This window comes from Ixodes scapularis, unplaced genomic scaffold, assembly GCF_016920785.2.
Source record: "Ixodes scapularis isolate PalLabHiFi unplaced genomic scaffold, ASM1692078v2 PGA_scaffold0__279_contigs__length_252992795, whole genome shotgun sequence".
In the NCBI taxonomy this organism is placed as follows: domain Eukaryota; kingdom Metazoa; phylum Arthropoda; class Arachnida; order Ixodida; family Ixodidae; genus Ixodes; species Ixodes scapularis.
This window is the reverse complement of record NW_024609835.1, coordinates 61,496,326-61,521,271: the sequence shown is the minus strand read 5'-3', so window position 1 is coordinate 61,521,271 and position 24,946 is coordinate 61,496,326. Positions and strand designations below refer to the sequence as shown.

General features: G+C 48.4%; 1 protein-coding gene across 2 annotated transcripts in view; it reads right to left on the bottom strand.

Moving 5' to 3' along the window:
• Positions 1-24,946, bottom strand: part of LOC8041089 — a 289,123-nt gene that overhangs the window by 193,502 nt on the left and 70,675 nt on the right. Inside the window, exons 1-2 of one of the 2 annotated variants that reach the window (XM_029987103.4) lie at positions 6,103-6,223; positions 583-694 (exon numbers count right to left, since the gene is read on the bottom strand). The gene's annotated coding sequence lies outside the window, so the exon portion shown is untranslated. Of the gene's footprint in view, positions 1-582; positions 695-6,102; positions 6,224-24,946 lie in introns of those variants that run through there. The other variant, XM_040209813.3, reaches the window with a different exon arrangement.

Below are 24,946 nucleotides of genomic sequence, written 5' to 3'. Positions count from 1 at the left end.
ACCGATCCCCCCGCTTTTCGAAGAGAATGACACGTGTCTTCCGTATTCCCACAATAATGATTGGCCGTACTCGTAAGAAACACCGAGCGTGAATTTCATCCGGGAACTTTAGTGCCAGCATACGATACTGCGCTTTATGGGCACGAAACGCCGGACCGTTCTCGCCCGAGCGTTAGCCACACGTTCCCTTCTAGCCCACCATAACCTAGCGGCAAGGGAAAGAACCTAGGCGTGAGCATGACTCTTCTCGGAAAAGGTTAATCGCGTGCAAGAACGTGAGCAACACGCTGGAAAAAAAAATTATAAATTGTACCCAATCCGCCGTTCCCAGAAGCGACAAATCGAGCGTCAGTTACGCGGGAGGTTTCAGCAGCTTCCGCGTCCGCTTCGCGCCCCGCCGTCCTCCAAATAAAACCGTTCGTCGTAGTCTCTGCTCGGACGGCCCTTCGCAAGGCTACACGAGAGACGGTACTCGATCAACGTCAACGCGGAGAGAAACAAACAGTCCACGCGTCGGTAGCGACGGAAGTTGGATCTAAAAGCGCCCGATAGGGTTAAAAAGAAAAAGAAAGAAACACTCACCCGCGCGATTTAGCAGCGACCGTGCAGGATTATTTGAAGCGATGCACGACGCCTTGTTCCCGCGGCTGACGCCGCCCCCGCCTTCTCCACGCCGTCATCTGCAACCGCGTATCTGCGAGAAAAGAAGAAAAAATAAATAAATAAAAGGGAGCACGATGAGTGCGACGCAAAGAGAGAAAAGTAGAAAAAAAAAAAACTGGTTTACTGCGCTTTACGAATGAAGAAGTGGCACCGCACCGCGCCGCGAGCGTCCTAGCCGCAGCCGCACACTGTCCGCCCTTCACCCTAAAGTGACTTTACTTCACCCCACCAAAGAGTTCGCTGCAAACACGATGACAGCTTTATCAATCCGCGGACGCGCCTCGAGCATTTTTCGAACCCCGTTTGCTTCATACATTTGTATGCTTGAAACATGACTGCAGACGGTTTATGCATGACCAATGTGACGTCCGTTCAAGGAAGAAACACGCCTCAGACCGTATTTTTGCACGGTGTTCTAGGTGCCTGACCGCGGCTTGCATAAGCGAGGAGGGGCACCGTATAGTCGCATCGGGGCGTGGTGAACGTATAGCCTTTGAATCGCAAGTATTGTCACAAATGACGAGGTGATGAACAAGCAATAACTGAGGAAACAAACGTTCAATGGGGCGAGCCCAAAACAAAAAGGAAACAGAAGTTAACAACAGAGCGCCGCGGGCGTCGAAGTCGGCGTAACAGGAGAATCGAACGCTGGGGCGAGACTGACTCCGGCTCGCCATGTGGAGCCCCTTTTTACAGTTCGAATCTCGTTCAGCGGTTCTACGACAACTATCTAGATGACAGACATTTTGATACGAATTATAGCGCGGCCCCCTATGCCGTGAAAGTTGCGAATACCGAAAAAATAGAGCCGCTCCCCTGTGTCTTCTATTTTATATATATATATATATATATATATATATATGCACAATATTCTATATATTAATCAAATTATTTAGGCTGTTGAACGTTTTCGTTCATCCATCTCTTACAACCACCATGCTCGTGGAGAGAGAAGTTCGTATGCAGGCTTTGTTTCTCGTTAACAACGTATGACGAAATATACACTCAGCAATGTTCCTACTGGATGGGTAAAGAGATCAGGATGGGTGGCCTCTTATAAAAAAAGAAGCACCGTAAAAAATAACGTATTTAAGATAACAAGAACCGGACGAGTGAACATCGGGCAAACTGGTCTCCCCGGACGAGGACAGCAAGCGTGCCTCCTCATGTATCACGGACAATAACCACTATGTATACGATTTGTTGCAGACGGAGTAAATGGGCCTCGACCCGGGTGGTCTCTCTTAGCAGGTTTCTTATTTAAATGAAGAAATTCCTAAAAAAAAAAACAAAGAAAAACATCGAAGTCATCCAATTTATGTCCGTGCCAGTACAGCTGCAACTTTTCGAGACCACACGGACGGCCAAAGACACGTGATAACCCTTTTGAGATCGGCGGATCGGCTTGCGCCCCTCTGTGTGCGGTGGAGATCGAATGCAAAGGGAACCTATTGGCGAAGTGCGCGACCAAACGTGTCGCCGGCCTACTACACTGGGTCAAACATTCACTATGACGTCTTAAAAGGGACTTAATTTGCTCTCATCGTACGAAAATAAGAGTATAACGTCGGACTGTTAACGTTGAACGGTGGTTGTTTAAGAAAGCGATGGACCCAAGGTTCCACTGGGCTTTTTCCACAGACCATCGAACATGGTCGTTGGCAGACGATGATGTATGTATCCAGGGTCAATGCAGAAGAGACAAAGGCTGTCTTTGTCTCTACTGCACTCGTTGAATGCGTTCGAATGCGAAAGGCGAACGCCGTAAGCAGGCGTTTTGCGCTCTAACGTGCTCTTCGACGAGTGCAGTGGAGACAAAGGTCTTTAGGTCTACCCACTAATCATTCCAACCAGAGTTCGGCGTTCTGACGCCCTCCGCGCGCTCTCATTTCCTCCTCTCTCTCATCTTCTCGGCGCATAAGCGTCCGCCATACTGCGCATCTGGAGTGTAAACAAAACAAACGCACGAAATGCGCAAAGAGCAGACGAACTTACACTCCGTGTGGACACTTGTTCTCGGTTAGAGCTCGCGAAAGAAGTACGCGTTTGATGTTCGCTTAACACGGAGCTACAAACCTGCTGCTGAAAGGAATAAGGAAACTGCACTGTCGCTAATACAGTATAGTGAGTCGCAAGGACGAGCAAAACGCTCGGTTTTTTTCCGCGGTCACATTCCGAACATTTTGCACGTTTCTCCTTTCTTTCCGTGCGTAACATCCTTCGTTCGTATTCCCATTCCAAAGTTATCGTGATGGATGCGACAGAAAACAATGCATCTGTCGGCAGAGGAGAGCACTGATGACAACAGACGTGCGAAGTACGAACACAAAACGAGAAAAACCAGCCGTTCCTTCAAAAGAGCCCCCGAGGCGAGAATGCGCGACACCGAAGTGCAGGGAAGTACAGGCCCTATCGGCGCGTGCTTCGTCGTCCACAGATCCATGCGGTGAACGTTATTGCACGTCTGCGGAGCGCGATAAGTGAAGCGTGCTTCAGATAAGGCGCGGTGTAAACAGGCTCACGTTTAGACTATGTGGCGAGCGTTCCGTTTCTCTCGGTAATGACACAGCGTGACGCACCGGGAGAATTTGGACAGCCATTCCCGAACACGTCAGCCACGAAGTGTAATCCCTGTGTGTAAAGCGCAAGTAACATACATATTAAACAAACAAAAAAACGTATTTCCAATTTTTTTTTTTTTTTGCTAAAGTGACGCTTGTGTTATTCTTCGCTGACCACTAAGTTTGTACGTCAGAACTAACTTGGGTACAAATGGCATGCTTCGATGGAAGTTATAACAAGCAACAAACTATGGGTACCCTACTAATCTGAGAAGGGGAAAGGATGTTTAATAAAAGTAGAGTCGAGAAATATATCAAAACCCAATAGAAAACTAGTACAACACAGAAAAAGAAATACACGTTACAGTAAGATGAGTGTAGTGAACAGTTAACAGTGCGTTGCGAGTGGTCGTGTAATTATGACTACCTGCAGCGAGGAAACGAAGCGACTTGGGAAACTGACATCTCTTTGCACAGTCTAGTGGCACAAACAGCACCACATGTTTTCGTTTTGCTGAAAGATAAATTTGTAATGACTAATAAGCGGAGCTCCGAAGTTAATCCATGAATGCGTTATTATGCGGCTACTTTTTATTCATCAATCAAAAGTGATCCGTGGCATTATCTCGGGCGACGTACACAGCGCTGCTAAACTGAATTCAGACGTGAATCACTGGCGACGCTATTAATAAAATTGTACACAACCCTGAAGTTCTGGTAATTTTGCTCAAACAAAATGTAAACAAAACGTGCCTAATAACTACACTACATTTGTTCCTCGTTATAACTTCGTTCGAAGCATGCCATTTTGCACCCAAGTTAGTACTGACGTACGAACTTAGTGGTCAGCGAAAAATAACGGCAAGCATCACTTTAGCAAAGGAAGTTGGGAATACGGCTGTTTCTTCTTTCCGCCCAAAGTAACGGGTATGAAAGATCAGAAAAATCATCGCGCTGACCTCTACTACAATATTTTAATCGAATAGCTACGTTGCAGGAAAGCAAGACATATCTCACGATGTTTTAGTTAGGTAGATTCTCAATTGGAGGGCGCCAATTCATCGTTAACAATTTTTCATATGTCCACAGCCCTACTAATAAGAAGTCAAAGGTTAACAAACGTCCTACTGCAAAAGCGGTCAAGGAAAACTATGTAAAACATAAAAGAACAGTGACACACACCGGACGGAAACCGCAATCGCAAGCGTCCCCGCTAAGGCAATCGCCGGGGTGTCCGCAGGATCGAGTTGGAGGAAATCCAGCAGTCGTATCTGTAACTAGTTTGTTTTCTCGGGGAACGGGCACTCGTGGAGCCGACACGGTTCGCACGCTCGTAACAGCAGGCCCACAAAACAATCTCACGGGAACAAAATGCGCACGCGCGAGAGAGAAAAGATCGGCCGATAAGAAGAAAAGAAACACAGGAAACTCGCTACTGCGACTTTTACCCTCCGGCATGTTCGAACTGAGAGCGGCATCAATCACTTCGCGAGGAAACACATAATAGACGTTTCACGAGACTCGTTGTTGGGCTGGTTGATGTGTGATGCTCAGGAAACTTGAAAGCGCAAGCGACATAGACAAACAAACACCTGTTTTTTGTTGTTGTTGTTGTTTTTTCCCCGACTTTATGTCCGCTTGCTTGCGTTTACACGTTTCTTGAACATAAGGTACGACAAACATCACTTTCGATAGCGACAAAAAAACAATAATGTTAATAAAACAACAACAAAAAAAAACTCGTGTTCTTTTTCTTTTTTTCTCTCCATTTTGCACGTTTAAATTGGAGTAAACGTCGACAGCGCACGCGACAACAGGAAGTTGTTGCGTCATGCATGTAAAGCGAAAATTGTGAGCGGACTTCAGTATGCTTATATTTCCTTCAGATATCTGCGCAGTGACAACAGCTTACCCGTTACGCTTGTCTTTCATTTCGTGATCCGCGCGCTTAAAAATTGTAACTCATATCTCGTCATATCACTCATACTTCCAGAGGCTGTGCCAGTTGCCGGCGCCTCCATGCTCCATAAAAATAAAATTTGGAGCAGTGTAATTACACAACTAAAAAAAAAAGGATTCACATTGACTTTTTTAATATATATAAAAAAATCATTATACTTTTGTTTGTTTGTTTGTTTTTTTTTGCAAAAAAGTTGCAAATATTTTGGGTTGACTTTTGTTCAAAAACAAAAATGTAGAGGACCGGTTGGGATCATTCGAGAGCTGTGAGAATATGTCTACGAGATTTCATGCCCCTCCCCTATTCGTTCATTAGCATCAAAACGCACTTTACGTTTACCGCATCCTCGTTATGCAAAAACACACACAAAAAAAATCTTTTTTTTTTGTCTGTTTTTACGCGCACGGGACTGTACAAGCGTATCAAAAACGGGCCAGTAAAAGTGTTATGTAAAATAACTGCAATTATGTCCCGGGCAAAAAAAAGAGTAACATCCCAGATAAAGGTTAGCGACTGTCTGTTTTGACGTTAGTCTGTTAAGGCCTTTTTTCTGCTCACGTAATGATCAGCAACGGTCCGACTCACTCAAAATAAATCAAAGAAAAAAACATGCGTGTATATATTTATATATACGCACGAAGAAGTCGCGGGAAACCTCCCGAAACCAATATCCCGGCTCAAGCAGAACAAGTGCAAAAATCCCCTAGAAACACAGTCAAGTCGACGGGGCGTACGGTTTTCTCCAACCAAAACACACGAGGGAAACCTTTTCCGAAAACACACAGACACCTTTCCTGTCACACGCACATTTACACGCAATCCCGTCCCCGTCACCGCATCAACCAATAACCACCACTCCGCTCACACACGCAAACCGCGCATCACTCACACGCGGGGGGAGGCAGGATCGGCACCAACCTGGTTGCGTCGGCGAGAGGCGCACTCATCCTTGCAGCGCGAACGCGCATCAAACACGCGCGCAAAGCACGGCAGAACACGACGACGACGACCACTTCCACGCACGACGGCACCCCACGCGCAACTGGCAGCAGCCGCAACATTCGCGAGCGAGCGCGCCGCCGCCGCAGAAAGAGCGTCGGCGGCGGCGGGAACCTCTGGCGCAATCGAGAAAGGATCGACTTCCTCCGGGGCAGTGGCCACAAAAATAAAAAAAAAAAAAAAATAAAAATAAAAAAAAAGAGCCGCCCGCAAGCTTACCCATGACCTGCTCCCTTAACCCTCGGCCGCCCGCTTCCCCCCTCCAACCCCCCCACGACTTGTTGCTTGTCCCGCGCCGACACTATCCACGGTCGTCGCGCCCGGTGTTCCCCCCGCAGAGCCCATTCTTTATTTTTGGTTCCCGCACCCAGATCTCCATGGGAGGTTGGTGGAGCATTTTGGAGCATTGGTCCAAGAGCGATCCTTCTTCTGGACGCAGCCATCCATCCCGGAGGAGACAGCCAACGAGCAGTCAGCCTCCCACGCCGCGCGAGAAACGAGAGCGCTCATCGTTTTCGCCGCGGGGAGGGAGAGACGGTGTGTATTCCAGAATCGTCGCGTGTTGTTGTTGTGCGGGGCAGGCGGGCACACCTCGCGTACAGAGAGAGGAAAACGATTAAGGAAACAACGCCCGTTCTTTCGCTTAACGGACTCGAGTTCGTTACATAAACAAAAGTTCAAGGGTGATCCGACACAAAGTTCTCTCTCTCTCTCTCTCTCTCTCTCTCTGGGTAACAAATAGAAGGGGGCGTGGTCGGTCTGCGAAGAGGATAGGTAAGTAGCCCCACGCTTGGCTTAAAATTAAGATGTCTTCTTTTCGCGCACTGCTGTAATGAGGTTATGCGTTCTTCGCGGCGCAGAACCGCTAGCGTGACCGGTTTTCGTAGGCTGTTAAAACAAGGTCAACTTCTTGGCGACGCGAACAATATTTCGCGTTGCCGCTTAATTGCTCGCAAAATACGATCTTCTTTCCCGGCCAGTTGGTGACACCCGGGGAGAGTAAACGAGGTTTCTAACGAGGTGCACCTGATACGGCTGCCAGCAATGTTTCTCGTTGTTCGTTCTAGCGGGAGGAGCCCGTAATGTTGCGCCGCCCATCCGTTGTTACCGTTCTACCAATTTATTTATTATTTATTTTATTTATTTATTTATTTCAAAATACTGCGACCTCGATGAGGTCATCGCAGGAGTGGAGAGAAAACATACATATACATTCAAAAAGACAATCGATTAAAGATGTACACACCCTACAAACAAAACTTAGAAAACCTTAAAAAATGCAATATCAAAAGATTACAAAAACAATCACATACACTTCAAGTACAGATTCCAGGCACCATACCAGAACACCTACTGTATTTCTAACACAAACTTATCAAAATCGAGACAACGAATGGATCCATTTATGTTATTCCAGTTTTCTATCGTTCTAGGAAAAAAAGAATATTTAAAACAGTTAAGGTGGGCTCTGTATGGTACAAGATTTAATGGATGGAAGCTTCTAGTGCGTGATTCAGTAACAAAACTAACATATTTTTCTCGATTAAGTGTACAGTTATTATTCACTATTTTATGCAGGAGCTTGAGCCGTTCTACAGCGCGTCTAGAATCAAGAGGCGTAAGTCCTATGTCAGTCATGGCAGATGTAGGAGAAAAATTGCGGTCATATCTATTACAAATAAATCTAGCTGCCTTTGATTGTATTGCGTCAATCTGCTTTATATCACCTTTTAGATAGGGATCCCACACCACACAACCGTACTCTAAGATAGGTCTAATCAAGGTCTTGTACGCCGTTATTTTAACTTCCCTAGTTGAAGATTTTAAAGTTCTCTTGACGTATCCTAGCCTTTGCAGAGCCCGAGAACAAATAGAACTGATGTGCTTATCCCATTTGAGAATAGGCGTGAAAAAAATACCCAAATACTTGTATTCGTGAACTTGACGCAGAATTATATTACGAGTACCATAGCTAAAAACAGACGGTTCCTTCTTATTAGTAAATGACATAACTACCGATTTCTCAAAATTAATTTCCATCTGCCACTTTTTACTCCAATTCAAAAACTGTTCAAGAGAGTCATTTAGTAAGGCATGGTCATCTACCGAGTTGATTTCGTTGTACAAAACGCAATCATCTGCATAGAGGCGAATTTTAACTTGAAGACCATTTGCAACGTCATTAATATAAAGTAAAAACAAAAGAGGACCTAAAACTGATCCCTGTGGGATCAGTTTTAGGTCCTCTTTACCTAAAACTGATCCCACAGGGGATCAGTTTTAGGTAAAGAGGACCAATTTATAGACGCTTTGCCGCAGCAGTGCATGGGCGCCGCCACAACCGATCTTTAGTTTCTGTTTCCTCTTATTCCGTCCGCTTCACTTCATCATTACCATAGCAGGCCAGGCTATTGCCATTTTAAATTCCACAGTGTCCTTCGCCTCGGCATTGAACGCTGTGGAAGCTCGTCGAGGTTCGTTTGAGTGGCATCGTATCTGAGTAAGACAAGAGAAGGACAGCAATGGCAGCTGTAATCTGGCGCGTGTGTAAGGTGTCTATTCGTCGTGTGTGACTGCGAGTGTCTCAATGTATTATAAGCGCGGTCTTTGGACGTACTTGGTCCGCAGCGTGTGCAATGATACTCGCAAAGCCAGATTTGCTGTATTTGTTTATTTATTCGGGTTATCGCGCAGCGCCTAAAAGGAATTATTGCGAGACGGAGACAAATCCATTTTAATAAAGTGACAAATATAGGGTAATTTGGCATGAGCATGCACCAGTTTCAGTTATAATGCTAATATCAAAGGGGGAAATGTAAACATGAAAAAGCACAAATTTAAACGTAAATACTCAAGAATGATTGAAACTTTAAATTTAAACACATAGAGTTCCCCCAGCTTCATTTCTTAATGATTGAAAACGGTGCTGTAGAGGTCATGGACAGAATCTTATTTAATAAATTCCCATAACTCGTCGTAAAAACAAAAAAAAAAATATCAGCACGTACGGTTTGCACAGATGATCAATTTCAAAAAAGAAAAAGAAAAAAAAAAATATTTCTAGAGTGGTTTCGCCTTTAGTATGTTAAGTTGGGAGGAAGCATATACTTGGTTTTATCAAGAAGATGTCAATATGAAACATGCTGCGATACAGTTCTAATCACACGGACCACGTTATGCGAGTTAAGGGAGTTGGGTCAAGGTTGTTTTTCACTAGGACAACACTCGATCTAAAGTTATAGTTACTCGTCATAAACCTGGCAGCTGTTTTGTACGCATGTTTGTACAGCGAGAAGTCAGCCTGCGCTGAACTCGCACATTAATGGTGTTTGCGGTACAACTTCCAATCTTAGGTCTTCGAGGTTGTTTCAGATATCAGCGTCGATTGCGCTGTGTTGCGTTCTGCTATACGAACCACTGCGCGGCTCTCGGCTGTCGGTAATACGTATATAGAGCATCTCGTCGTATAAGCGGCCGTAATGCAGTCGGCTCTACACTCAGAACGCAGATGTCTAAACCAGCGTTTCGAGGCTAGTTTAGGTATAGGGAGTATTCACTAGACGCCATATTTGTGGGTGCTGTTTAGAGCGTATGCTCAGAACGAGCTCAGATAAATAGGCTGCTAAGACCGGCACTCTTGATGGTGCGGAATGCACGTTGCAAAAGCACTGTGGAAGCTCGCCGTCAGCACGCGCTCAGCATTCGCGCACACAGCTATGGCCGCCAGTGAATACTCCCTATTTTCGTTTCAGCGTGACTGCTTGCGTTACGATGCCTTGCCTTCCACTGCGACACGCTACGCGGGTCTCGTTAGATGTGGCAACTATCTCGTCGCAAGCAATCACAAACAGTCGCACAGCCATAGGTTAAAGGCAAATGACTAAACGAGCCTCAAGGCTCGTTCACACAGTTGCGTTTGACTGCGCTAAGAGCGTTTGCGTCGAGCTGTTGCTATGGCGAACCTTACGACGAGCCAATGAGGAGGCGCTGTACTGCACGACGCAACGCAGCGCAACGCAGTTGGCGCAACATGTGTGAACGAGCCTTTAACGTATACCATGACGCTGCAACCGCCGCGGTGGCTGCGAGAGCGCCGGCCTATACTGATCCCCAGGTGGCGGGTTCGAATCTCGGCCGAGGCGCCCGCAATTCCGACAGAGGCTTATAGCGGAGACGTCGTCATGTAACCGAGCTTTCGGTTACAGCTTCCAGGTGGTCCAAATTAATCCTCAGTCCTCCGTTCGGGCGTGCAAGATACCTGTCGTTGGTTTGGCGCGTAAAATCCCCCAAATCCGATGACACTTCAGTAATTTCACGAATGTACACTGCGCGACACTGTTAGCGCGAACACGACATCGGCGCCTCTTCGCATTTTACTTCGAAAGGGCATTGGCGGACACGAAATTTTATCGCTTGGGATTGGTGCCCCAATTGAGCACTTCCCATTACACTCATATTTTTGATGATAGCCCTCCATCCCTAAGACTGCTCGTTAGCGATAGCAGTGTCGCGCTGTGTGTTATTGAAACCTGTAGGTTACGCTGGAGTCAACGGCACGCGTCGTCGCTCTAGATGCTAGCAAGCTGGGTAATATATTCGGCCAACGAATCCACCTGCCATCCAGAAACCTTTAGCAAAAGCGCCACCCCAGCGCGATCAGAGAGAGAGAGAGAAAAGGTAAGTCTACTTTAGTCGTAGTGTATGGCTAATGCAAAGCACACAGATCACCCGTTTCTCTGCATGGGGTAACTATAGAACCCGGCCAGATATGATTCACTTCTGAGGAAGCCGCCGACGCTAAAGTGGAACATTCGGCGGTGCACGTTCGATAAACATTTCCCCAACTCCTCCAGCGATCCGGATAATCTCCCGTGTACCGTGAAAAAGCTGGCTCTTAAACGCGGCATCGGTTATGCTTCGGCGAGTGTGCGGTCGTCTTCCTCGATCCGATTAATGCGCTCGAGACACTCGTAATCCCGTTTCGAACATCCCGTAAGCCACACACGGGCAGCAGCACGGCACGCGGCTCGCTCCACTTGGAGCAGCGTCACGCGCCACAAACGGCCGAACCCACGCGGTTCATTAAATTCCTCCCGCGCAAAACTCAAAAAGAGAAAAAAAAGAAAAAAAAGAAAGAAAGGCCGATCGGGCCACAAGCGTTACTGGGGGGAACCAGGAAAGAAGAAAAGAGCTGCAACTATCACCACCCTAACTCGTAAATTACGCCGCAGGTTGCGTCAGGGTGACGTCTCCGCGGGTTCCACCACCAAGGGCCTCCGCTATCTACGGAACGTTTCTGCTTGTTTGTTTGTTACCGTTTTTTCTCCGCCCGTGCCGAAAATAAATACGAAAAAAAAAAGAGGGAAACCGAGAGGGTACGGATAGGTGTTGAGAGAGCACAAGGGGGCGAGAAGGAAGTCGGAGACAAAGGGGGTCATTCCCGTCTCGTGATTCTCGATCGGGGGGGCGCCCGCCGCGAGAACGCCGCAGAGGCACCTGCGAGCGAGGGAGGTCAGCGTCGATAACGAACGACAGCAGCGCGGGGATTACTACGTACACAGACGCGGCCCCGCGACGTGCTCGCCGCTGGAGGAACTCGACGCAACGTATACCGTCGCGCCTGCCCTGTGACCCGCTAAGACCCGAAGCCCCCGAAACGGTTTCCTCTCAACGGGCACGAGATCGGGGAGATCGTAAAGGACGCCGGTATTCTAAACCCTTGACCACACGTGCTACCACGTGGAACAGATTGGGGCTTGTTGATCGCGGGCGGTGGGCTAGAAATACTTCCCCCAGCCTTGCTCCCTTTCCCCCTCTCTCTCACTCTCGTTTACGTTCCCTGATGTCGGCAAGTAAAGGAAATCTCGGTTTGGCGGACATACTCCACTCCACACTTTTAACGCTAGATGACCTAAGAAATGTTATTCTTAAACATGCCAGGGGCGGATTTATGGGTCACCGTCAGGCTTGAAAGAAAAAAAGAGAGGGAAAGAGAGGGACGTTATGGGTCAGATGAGTTACCGAGATCCATTTTATAAACCTATATCTATATGCTATAAAAAAAAAATCTTTAACTGGTGTATTTTGTGTGTTTTTTTCTTTCATAAAGACAGTTGCTTTTGGGAGGCTTAGAGGGGGCGGTCCCCTCCTTCTGCCCTTCGCCCTTAAATCGGCCCCTGAAACACGCAGTAAACTATTCAGAGAATAGTCGAATTGATTGTACGGAAAACGCCGCGGTCGCGCGACCTTCAAATTTTCCTTGTACAGGGCCTAACACGTATTTAACCATCCGAATGTGTTTGTCAGCCGTCCCCATTCGCACAAGCCACGAAAAAGAAGGCGGACCTTGAAGGTATAAGCGAAACCTCTCAAGCTTGAATGGTCCGGATGGACGCTCCCCCCCGACAAGGGGTTGCATCGGTGCTCCTTGATATAGCCTTACTCGCGAACTTGTTCAATATGGAACGTTTCACAGTATTCCGCATAAAGCATAGCCCCATTTTTCAGTTAATGGAATACAGTGACTGTGTCCCATCTTCGTGCAGCCCCAAAACCTTAAAGCCGGAGTCACACTGATTATACATAATACAAAGGACTAGAGTGCAGACATCAGTCACCGCGAAATCCGTGCTTCGAATGCCGCTTGGCAATGAGTTCGAGGAGAAACTGGGCAGGCGGCATTCAAACCACGGATATCGCGGTGACTGAAGTCTGCATACTGTCTTTTGTATGATGCACAGTGTGGCCCCGGCCTAAGGCAACCATCAACGGGTATCGCGCCTGCATGTCGACATCGTCTGACGACGTTCTTGACGCAGCATGGAGTTCGTGATCCTCAGTGCCTCTGTTCTGTGTAATTCGAAACTATAGTCCTAAGTGTATTGACGAAACATGCTAGTTCGGATATAAGCCACTAGAGTCACCGACGGGGCTACCGTGGGAAGGAAAGGAGGAGGCGCGTTAAAACTATATATTCCCATATTGGTAAAAAAAATGAAAACCTTTGAGACAAGGGATTAAAAATGTTACAACACAACACTGTCTCAAATCTTGTTTCTTCGATTTTTTTTCTTCTGTATTTCAGGAAATTAGGCGCTGCCATGGCGCTACCAACTCACCCCCTCTCGTTCCTTCTCCCCCACACAAACACACAAAAAAAGAATGACGACATATGAGGTTACGTGTGCCGCCACCCTGGCTGCCGGCTTGTCGTCGCGGCGCAGCAGAAGCAGTGGTGAGGTCACCCAAAGAAAACACCAAGAGCGCTTCCTGGTGTTGCTCGGCCCCCGGGCGGGATTCGCAGAACTCCCAGCGGGGGGCACGCCACTGCTCCACAAGCGGCGGTGGCATGAGCGCACCGCCACCGCGTTCCCAAACGGGACATCCCAGTACCAGAACGCGCCCGCACGACGCACACACGTACACACATACACACACGAACAAACCAAGAAAACAAAAAAACCCTGCGCCTGAGCGCGTGATGCCTAAGTGACGTCAGGACCATCTCCTTCCCTCCCCCCCCCCCCCCCCCCCACACACACACACACAAACACACTCTCGACAAAGCGCGTTCACGCAGGATGACAGCGGCCCTCGGGTTTAGCATCTCATTGGGCTCGTTTTTACGCGCATTTGTGTGCTGACAAACAACGGCGAAAACGAAAGAAACAGCTGTGGGATCGCTCCAGACACTGCCTCTCGCTGAAGACCAACTACGGCGCTTGGGCAGCGTCACCAGGACAGAAAGCCGCCAAATTCTAAGCAGGACCATAGCGGAAGCAAGCGCGGGGCCACCAGCGCATGCGCCAGCGTTCAGCTGGAACTCGAGTTTAGCGAGTCGGAACACGAGTCCCTGCCGAATGCTAACACCGTGCTCTCGTTTCCAATCTGTGATCCGCGATGGAACCTCACTATAGGCGACTCAAAAAAATGTTGGCAGTAGGGCTTTCTATGCAAGCATGTGTTAGCTCGGACCGTATACAGCGCTGAGCCCGACATCTGACCATGGCGTCGGTATGACGAACCGCAGCCCCAACGCGGTTGCGTGATGTCACAAAATGACGTCACCAAAATATGTGTGGAGAACTCAAGACATGTGTTCGCTCTTAGGTGCACGTGCTTGCTCTCTTCGCCGTCACTTTCTAATTATTTTTCTTGTCGGGTAGGGTTCGGGTTTTTCAAGTCGAGCATTTCGGCGCCTTCAACGGGAATAGAAAAAAGAAGGAAAAATAGGGGTTTACTCGCTCTTTTGAGGCCTGCTTGTTTGTCTTACCCCAGGGCATGCCTCGCTATAACGGCGGGCCGCGGCACCCTAACAAAAAAAAAAAAAATAAAAAAAAAAAAAATAAAAAGATAAATAAAATAAGGTTGCGGCTACTTTTAGGCCTCCCGTCGATCGAACGAATTTATTGTTTTTGTAAACACGGCTTTCGCCGGTTACGCAGGAGCACTCCCGCTCTTGCGTATACGCGTCCCCGGGAGCCTTTTTTCGGAATAAGAGAGCGTTGAAGTGAAAGCTCTTTTATTTTTATTTTTATCCCGTTCAGGCCTCCGTAAATCAAGTGCACCCTCCGTCAAAGCACCGTGCGCGTGTCCCAACTCCCAAGGGCGTTTCGCTGGCCCGTGATCCATTTGTTACGGTAGAGGTATAACGAGCGTGTCATTCGCAGAAAATCGCATAAATCCGACATAACAGGGAACATCCATTTCAAGCTCCCAGAGGGGTGTTTGGAACAGAACGGCACGCCACCACTCTGCCGAGGCCCTCTACTCATTTACCAAGGACCGCCATAGACGTTTTCAAGTGCTGCCTCTGGGCGCCGCCATCTTGATGCCGGTGCGGGTAGATCTTCTGATAGTCAACACTGCTGAGGCCAGTTGGTCTGTGCCTCAGCAGTGCTCGACTATCAGGCGATCGGTATAGACTTGTATAGAGTCTATACCTTGGGCGCTTCGGGAAATAATACTCCGGGAAAAGAGTAATAGCTTAGCCAGCTCAAAATAGCGCAATACCTTGCCTCAAAGAGGGAAACGGACGGGAAGGTTGGTCTCTCGAACAAGCTAAATTCCCGCTGGCATTACAGCGCATCCTATAGATAAAGAGGCCAGCGATGGGCATACTGGGCCCGAGAGCGGCGTCAGCGTTCGGCAGGGGGAACACGAGTACCTCCCGAACGCGCTGACTCAGCACTCGTGTCCATTCCCGCGCTGCCCCATATCCCGGGTAGATGACATTCAGCACAGCGATCTCAACCGCGGCGTCCAATCGATGACACTCATTTGCACACCCGTCTCGATCGCCCACCAATCGCCCCGATCGCACGTCCTTACCTAAGCACCCCCCGACAAACAATCCTCGGACATCGATCCGTCTGTCTAGACGTCGGAAAACGTTAGGCAGGCCTATTGGGCGTTCGTCGCCGCTGTAGATGAGAAATTCAGCCCGAGCAGAACAGCCGAGCCGGGCGGGGTCTTCAACGTACACCCCACAGTATAGTGATACACGACCGCACGCCGGTACGACGCTCATCCAGATCGCAACGGGCGGTGGTGGGGATTGAACCCAGGACACCCGGGCTCCTCACAAGCGCGAGTTCTCGACTCCAAGTGCTCCGAGCTGCGGTGCCGTTTACACAATCGGCCACATATCCCTCGCGGAGATCGTATGGCAGAATAGAACACAAAAGCGCTCGACCAAACCCATCACCAGGTATGCGGGGAGCCCACCACGAGCCGTTGCTGCATCCCCGGCAGCTCTCCCAATAACAATGGCGGAAAACGACTGCATGATTCAGAGGGTGTCGTGCCGGCCACCGCACGACCTGCCTGCACGTGTACGCGCGCGTGTCACAGCGAGCGGGACAGTCACCGCGACTACTCTGCAGGCGGCGGCGCGGGCTAAGGGTCATCGACCCCCGACTCCGACTCCGCGGCGGCTCCCCGCGCCGCACCCGAGCCGACAGCAAACCCGCAGCTTGCTTGCCTTTTGTTTGCTTTTCCTCTCCAGATAGGGCAGCAGAAGTATGCCGCTCTCACTCACCTGTATAGAACGACCACAACGGCAGTCGTTGCATCCATACGCGCATTCATCGTGTACGTGTCTGCTAATGATGGCCATTTTGTTTCGATTCGAACCGAACCAATTGTATTTGGTGTCGACGTGTGACCGCGGTTTCGACACTACAAATCGGGACGAAAATGCGATGCTTACCGCCCCAAAGTGCGGGACTCCGTTTTTTAATGTAGAAAGCGCTTTAGTCGTTGCATAACATCGACTTCAATATATATATATATATATATATATATATATATATATATATATATATACATATTACATCTTTAATACCAAAGTGCGAAAAAAAATGTGGTTTTATTTTTGTTTGGGTTTTGTTAAGCTCATTCTTTCATTTCGGGGTAGAGACAATTGACGACATGCCGCCTAAACTTGATTATTTTAGATGCGATATTGAATCCCAGTCAGAACCTTCTTTTTTTATCAGCTCTTGCAGTCGATCGTTTTTTAAGCGAGATTTATTTTTACGCACTTCTTCTGTTTTCCTTTTTTTTTTTTTTAATAAGCACTCGCCCATCTTGATTCACAACCCGAACAATTCAGTATGTATACACTCCGTGAAAACTTTAGTATACGAATAAGCCATTGCCGGTTTTCTGTTTATATATTTTTTTTTTTTTAAGCATACATCATGGACCTTTCTTTCTCCGTTGGGGCACTAATATAAGTGGAAATTTTTATGCCAATTTTTTTATACCCTTTCGAAGTAAAATGCGAAAAAGTGAAAAATTCCTGTTCGCCCTAACTGTGTCATGGAGTGTGTACAGGCCTACACTCGGCACTCGGAAATGCCGTTCAAATAAATTGAAACATCCTACGCGAAAAATTGTATCATTGTACAAAGACTGAACAAAACAATTCCTCGTTTTTGACAGCAGGTAGTTTAACGACGAAAATAAACCCTGGAAAAGGGGAACAAGAGGTACAGTCTCCGGCAATATGAAAGACCCACTGGGAGCGCGTGGCCTAGGCGGTGGCTGGCGGGGGCGCTGCGAGCGCTCCGGGCAATTCCATTCTGCTTCGAGGAAAGGACGCTCACTCGGGCTCAGCTAAAGCGAGACGCCCTTATCAGATTGTGCTGAGCCCCGAGTGAGCGTCCTCCCCTCGAAGCAGAATGGAATTGCCCGGAGCGCTCGCAGCGCCCCCGCCAGCCACCGCCTCGGCCACGCGCTCCCAGTGGGTCTTTCATATCGCCGGGGACTGTACAAAGGAAAAACACAAATCTCCAAGCACAGCTAGGTGACTGGTGCGCGACCGAAAAAATCCGCCTGGTCCTGGTATTGAACCCGGGACCTCTCCATTACAGGTGGAGCGCTCTACTAACTGAGCTAACCAGGGGTTAAACGTCAGTAGAGCAAACGGGTTTTATCAGCTGCCACCAGTCTAACATCAACAAATCCCGACCAGGCGGATTATTTCGGTCGCTCACCGGTCACCTAGCTATGTTTGGAGATTTGTGTTTGTCTTTCGTCCCTCTTGTTCCCCTTCTCCAGGGTTTATTTTCGTCATTCTTGTCCAGCTCGCTTGCACCTTTGCATTTAATTGCATTATAATTAGGTAGTTCAACTTCGTGCAAAAAAACATAAAAAAACATTCATTTCTTTTTATATATGTTTTCCCCAAGACGGAATAATGTTGATTTCTTTTGCGTTTGCAAAACTAGCCCGAAGCGGTCATCTTCAAGACTTTCCCTCCGGGTAACAACGTCGCGAGCTTCAGAATACGACGAACTTATCGTTTACGATACTTAAAATTAAAAGCGCATACAACACACATTTGCATCAAAATGCGCAGAAAAGTCAGAACAATTCCGAATCATAAAAAAAAAAAGTCTATAAAGGCTCATGCAGGAAACTATCACGTAACCAAAGCCGTCGTTGAATATTCATCCTACCCGAAAAGTGTGTTAAAAAAGCTAAGACGTAAAGAGCTTAACTTAATAACAACGAATCATTAGGATCAACACGATGTGTGCCATTAATCTGCTCGTTCAACACGAATCCAACTTGAGCGACCGCACAGGGAGGCGGGGGAGTGATTGGGGCAGGGCAAAACGGATTAACGATGTCTTGAACGTTACAGGGAACGGAGCAAATATGTATCGCCTCCCGCTCCTGACTCACAACCCGAAATTAAAATAAATATAGAGAATAACAAAAGCGCAGCTGCAACCAAACACCGGCAACGCAACAAGCGTAATGCGATCGGAAGACAGCTGCAAATCGACCCGACGCAGGCGACTGCTTCCGAAACGATCAATTTTTGCGAGGGGTGCGGGAAATAAAAGTAAAACAAAGATATCGCGACGACACGATTTTTCGTGTCTGCCCCATGTCGTTACACTACGCTAGTTTACTGCCTTCGTTGCTTCTGTGCACCTTCGTGGCCTCGCCGCGTTTGCAGCATATCGGGGCAGCCAACTTGGAGATGAGATGTTTGTTCGCAGGACAACTCAGGAAAGGATCTCATCGCAGGCACGTATCCAGAGGTGTTTGTGTGTGCGTGTGTAGAAGGGGGGGGGGGGGGGGGGGGTGGGCGGCCCCCACCCCCGAAATTTTCTATTTTACTAGAGCCTTCCCTCTCTCCCCCTCCCCCTCCCCTCCCCTCCCCCTCCCCCTCCCCCCCCCCCCCCCCCCCCCGAATCAAAATCCTGGCTACGTGCCCGTCTCATCGTCATAAAAATTATATATATACAGTATATATATACTTTCCGACTACAATTGAAACGCAAGCTTTCGCTATCTAAACGCACTTATCTGTTTTATACTATTTAAAAGAGCGCCGACATTCTCATACACTGCATCAGCATGGGCGACAATGTCTTCGTTTTTGTTGAAACTCTTCCTATGAAGGCCTTTTTTCTCCATGGTGCCTTTAGGGGAAGCCAGGACAAGCTTGATGAAACATCTAAACTTTGTTCCGGCAATGGCGTAGTGAATAACATATATAGGTGAGCTGCACTTAATATTCTTTCAATTCCCAATTGCATTTCGGTCTCAACTGTACCTCCTCCACCTATACACTCCGTGCGGGAACTTATAGACCATTCCATTTAGCGCTCTCTGGGCGGCACCATTTTGTTCGACCGCAGCGCCCTCTCCACACATCCGGGAAGTTCAGCGGGTTCGGCGGGGTAAAACGAGAGAGAGGGCACGCGCCCGACTCCGCTAGCAGACGACAAAGCGGGAGGTTGCCATTCTCCATCTTTGGGCTGTATCGGCGGGCTCTACCGAACATCGAACTCTCGCTCGTGGCTGCCATTGTGAAGTGGTTCGCGTTCTTACAATAGTTGTGGCTACTCCAAAATCAGCCTATAGCTCTCTGTTGTTCTATTTTGCTAAATGATCAACTAGCATATCTTTTTTCCGTTACTTAAATAGCAGTTGAGTCAGCCGGCAGTACTACCCTCAACGACTGCTTGTATTGCGGCAGGAGAGCACGTTTTATTTATTATTTCAGACTTCCACTCATGGTCGCTAAAGGCCTACACCAGTACGAACTTTTGTATAGTAAAAAAGGTACAGCAACCGGATTTACTTTTCGCCAAAGAGACCGGCCAATATGACACAGTTTTCCCTATTTTTGTTTTTTATTTGCACGCAGGTAACAGCGCGATTGGACCCTGTTAGTATTTTTATCTAGCATAGTATTACACGGTAACTGGCATACCAAAATCTGCGCATCTGCGCTTGAAAGTTCCAAAATGACGCGATTTTAAACAGAGTTTGCACGCCAGCCGGACGCTAGCTACAGCCCACTCGGCGGAGCGGACGACACCGGGGTGAGAGGGGGAGTGCATTTTTTTTTTCTTTTACCCTCTCTGCTATGACCCGAATGGAACGGTTTCTAGGGGGCGCTTTGAAAAACGCGCGCAGCGCCGCTAGCGGAGGAGCTGGCGTTCGACAGTGAGGCGCGCTCAGCAGCCTGCGGCGCCTTTTCGCATGCTAAGCTGTGGCGGCGGAAGCGCGCACGGACGAAACTTTTGCTTTTTGAGTCGATACGTTGAGGGTGACGTTGCATGAGTGCTGAGGCAGAAGGGCATTTAGCTGTTCTCCACTTCTAATATATTGAGTTTGAGTCGTTATTAGGGGTAATTTCTCCAGTTGCGGCCGAAAAAGGAGTTGGAGCAGTTTCTCGAAAAGCAAGACGGCGCCACCATAATTGCTCTGAGTGGGAAATTTATTTCGCTCGTCGCTGTAAACGTAGGACTGCGGGAATTATTTGGAGGCGAGTGAGATGTTCACTAAGTTTGTGCACGAAGTGTGCCAAGTTTCACTAAGACAGCAAGTGTGAAAGTTATGTTTCTAACGAATAAAGAAACAAAGCTGTACGGGATATCCAATATTGGACCCAAAATGTTGTGTAACCGGGCTCTGCGAAGTGCAGATTTGGGCACACACGTGCTTGGACTTGACAGTAACATGATACAGCACTTATTATACCAAAAAGAGGTAGCAGATGGAAACCAGGTGGAAATCTGGTTTGGGCGGCGTAACTCAATGGTAACCGGTTTTGACCATGAAAGGGCTGTCAAGAGAATACCACTCGTCGTGGGAGATGGAGACTTTACCGGTAGGAAGGGACTAGTGGATTGTACTCCCAATTGAAGCAACTTTACGAAAGGTGGTTCCAAAGCCGAGAAAACAAAGTTGACGGCCAACAGACGGTTTGGCCGCCAAGGGCTTTTGCGGTCAGCTGTTGTGTAATAACCTGTTGTGCGAGGTGCTGATTTTCGGCGCACAGGTACTTTGACATGACCGTAACTTGGCACAACACTTATTATAACAAAAAGAGTTGGCATAGCGAAACCTGTGGCGGCGTAACTAAATGGGAACTGGCTTCGACCGTCAAAGGCTGTCAGATAATATCACTCATCGTGGGAGGTGCACACTTTACAGGTAGGAAGGGACCAGTGGACGGGTACTCCCAGTTCGAACCACTTCGCGATAGGTGGCTCTAAAGCCGAGAAAAAAAAATGTTGTCTACAGAACTCGGGATGTCAGCGTTTCGTCATCCAAAAGGAGGCTGATCAAGAAAGAAAGCACACCACATAAACCTCCATACTCAAGCGTCGATTCTCCAGTGATTTCGAGTTTCATTGTTGTTTTCTTTAGATTTATATTTGTCACTTTTTTTACCGTTCGAATCTTTCTTCATGAAGTACAGATTGCGTGCCATACTTGTCCGGAAATATCATCGACACGTACGATGGGGACGAAACTTCTTTGGAGGGCATTCCTCCAACGATATTGGCACTGCATACCCGCGAGTGTGGGATGGCATTTCAGTTCGTCCCATCGGCGCTGACACATGTAGGCGTTACTGGTACGAAAACAAACGCAGAGCGCAAAACGGCAGTGTACAATATGTCAGCCGTGCCGACACAGTGGCAGACATGATCGAGAGACCAAATTTCTCGCGTCGTACGGCACTGCTCCATCGTTGTCGCTGTCCCACAAAACATCGGCAAGCTGAAAAACAGTGAAACTTTGTCCCCACGAGATACGACGCATAACTATTGAAGCACTTAATGACGCAGCACAGGAAGCACTTCATGCTGTGAACCCAGCGCAACCGCACCGTTCCGACTTCAACGCGTACCAACGTACGCGGTGTGGTTTCGGTTTCGTTTTCTCTGGGGTTCTCACTGCCTACCTTCGGTACCGGCCGCGCGGCGGCGCGCCAGTCGCGTCGCACGGAGTGTATAGTATAGTTACTTATTCAGATTGAGAACACTGAAAAAAAATGCAAGATCAAATATAGGACAGGAGACATTAAATCACTGGAACACTTTGTCACAATGCTTTATTCGCTGTTGTCTTCAAAAAAAGAAAAAGAAAAAAGGCAAGTCATGTAATACCCATCCCCCTCAAAAAAAAAAAAGGAAAAGTTGTGACACGACATTTAGGCTTTACGACGCGCCACAGTTCTTCAGACCCACGTGACCGCCGCCATTTGCGCCCACTGGTATGCGACGTCATCCTGAGATCCAAGCTTACAACAATCAAAATCGTAACCACTAAGCAGGAATAACGCGATAATAGCTCATTTACGGCGTCTTGACGTATCCTTTCTTGTGTTCCTTTATTAGTGATGCAACACGCTCTAATTTCAGCAAAAAAAAAAAAAAAAGTACCCAACCAGAAGTGTGACGTCTCAACTCCTGACCAAGTGAAGAAGCAAGCAACACGAAACAACAAACACCTTCCATATCTATACGACGTCTTTCTAGGCCTAGAATCCAAAGTATCCATCCAGAGAAGCAAAAATAAAACGAAAAGCCAAGAAGCTTATGCGTCCCAGAGACGCTATACGACCGGAAACGTGGATCTCGAGGACAACGTTTGCCGTAACCCAGAGAGCAGACGGAAAAAGCAGGTCCGTAAAACATCCCGGAAGCGTCCTTCGTCCACTCCATCGCGCGGAGAGGGGCGGGTACCTCATTCGTCGCCGGGCGCCGATAATGCGGAATGGACGCATTTGTCGCTAAAATTGGCCGCCTAATCGGGAACGCGACGCGGGCGGCTATATTTGCGAACGCCAACGAGCCTTCGAGACCCGTTGACGGGTCTCGACGACTACCACCGCGCAATCGACTCGCGCTAATGGTAGAGGCGACACGTTCGCGAGTTCGGTGCGTCTGCTTCCGAGTAAGCCATGGTCGAAACAACGAGCAAAAACAAGACATGGATAGAAAACTGTTATGGGATTACGCTCTACTTCGGCCAAGCCACAATGGAAGGCTTTCGCTGTAACCCCAGCAGCCGGTATAAACGAACGTGTGAAGTTGTCCGTAAAGTAACCATAACACAAAAGAAGTTTGGTCCCATAACGCACACCACGATGATCACCCGGCAATATTCGCAGTAGCGCTTGTGGCAACATATACCGGTAGCCAGAATAGTTTATACATGCTAAATGGTATGCCGAGGATGACTCGCAGTTGCACCCGTCAAGTGACATGGGAACTAACGATCACGGAGGTCGGAAGCTTCAAGAGGCGACATGACGCCATCAGACCTTTGGGCACAATTGGACGGACTTGGGCACTCTTGAAGGCGTTCCCACTGACCGCGGCTACTACTTTCGGCTTCACTCGGGCTTTCCTCGTTTGGATGACTCGAGCTGGTGTGTCGCCTCAGCGACAAACGGAAACAACTGACACCGACAAGCCGCAAGCACGTGCACGGGAAGGCATCTTTGACAGGCTTACGATCTTCCGGTGATTGTCAACGAAGCACGAATGATTGCAAGCCTACGAAGGGTACATTCGCGCGCTCGTTGCCCGTCATTGCGAGTTGTCGGTGTCGGTTGTTTCTGTTTGTCGCCCTAGTGGGACAGGCGACGGAGTGAAATGCACGCCAGAGATGATATGCGCTCAGCAGCGAGGCAATTAAGGGCCGCTCATGTGACGTCGGTGAGGGAGAGGTACCGGGTTCGATACCCGGATCCCATGTAATCGCTCGTGCCTTTAGCCTTCGCTGCATTACATCTTAAATGAAACGGAGATGCGTGTGGTTCGTGTTCGGTTGAAGTGGGTTCCTCCGACAGCGGATTGATCAATTTGGAGGCCAATTTCAGCACTCGAGACATCGCCAGGTCGGTCGGCCTATTATATATCTTCGACGGTCGGAGTGACCGTGGGCGGTCGCTCGACACAACCGTCATCGGAGAGGCGAAGTGTCGGCCCAAGACGATTAATCGGAGGAAAAAAAAAAAAAAAGACGACCCGAAATCTAGACATGGATCTCGAACGGCAGAAAAGCGTCCGCTGCCGTGATGCCTTCTCCCGCCACGGGGAGCGCACAGACGGACGTCTATCAGCGTGCCGCTTCCCCCCGAAGAGGGTCAGGCGAGCCGAAACTTCCTCGTATCTGGACTCGACGTGCGGCGCTTTTTCGGACCCATTTGAGCTGGTTTCTGGCAATCTCGTCCTCCTCCCGATCATCGACTCATTCGGGTGTCTGGTAAAGCGGACCAAGCATCCTCTATCCCAATTTCAAATCAATGCATTTTCGCGACAAAAACCGATCGAATAAACCGGACGTCGAAGCGTCCAGAGTATATATATCTGGCTAACCTATATATTCCTGCCGCTTTGTGCCTCGCGAACTTCTGCGTTCGGAAACTAAAACCTTTTTCCGGACATTCGGAAGATGACACGATTTGGTCCTGGTAATGAGGAACACGCTTGACCGCGGTGAAGTTTTCTGATCAGGACAAGGTCACAATTCTGAAACGCGGGCACCGCACCTTCTATCCCGGGCTTTTCACCGCGTGTGAACAGCATCCTGAAAATGCGTATATTTTCCGCCCAGAAACACACCCGAGAATAACGATCTACCCGTTAGGCGCGCTGTGCGGTATACTACATAAAGTCGTACAACAACATCCTGCTTATTCACTTCCTTTCCTTATATCTACCTATTTGTTAATCGGTCACAGAATACGTTTTCTAGAACGCAAGGTTTCGCAGTGCTGACTGGCGTGATATTTGCACGACATAGGTACAATGCCAGAATGAAAGTCGCAGTGACATCCTCCTCGTATTATATTACAACACATTTACCCTTTCCCGCGACATTCACGGAAGTCCTCCTGAATTTTGCGTCAGATCTGGCCTATACTGAGACACCGAGGCAATCTGCAATCCCACGGCCACTCACAATGCCAAGAGGCGTTACCTGTGGT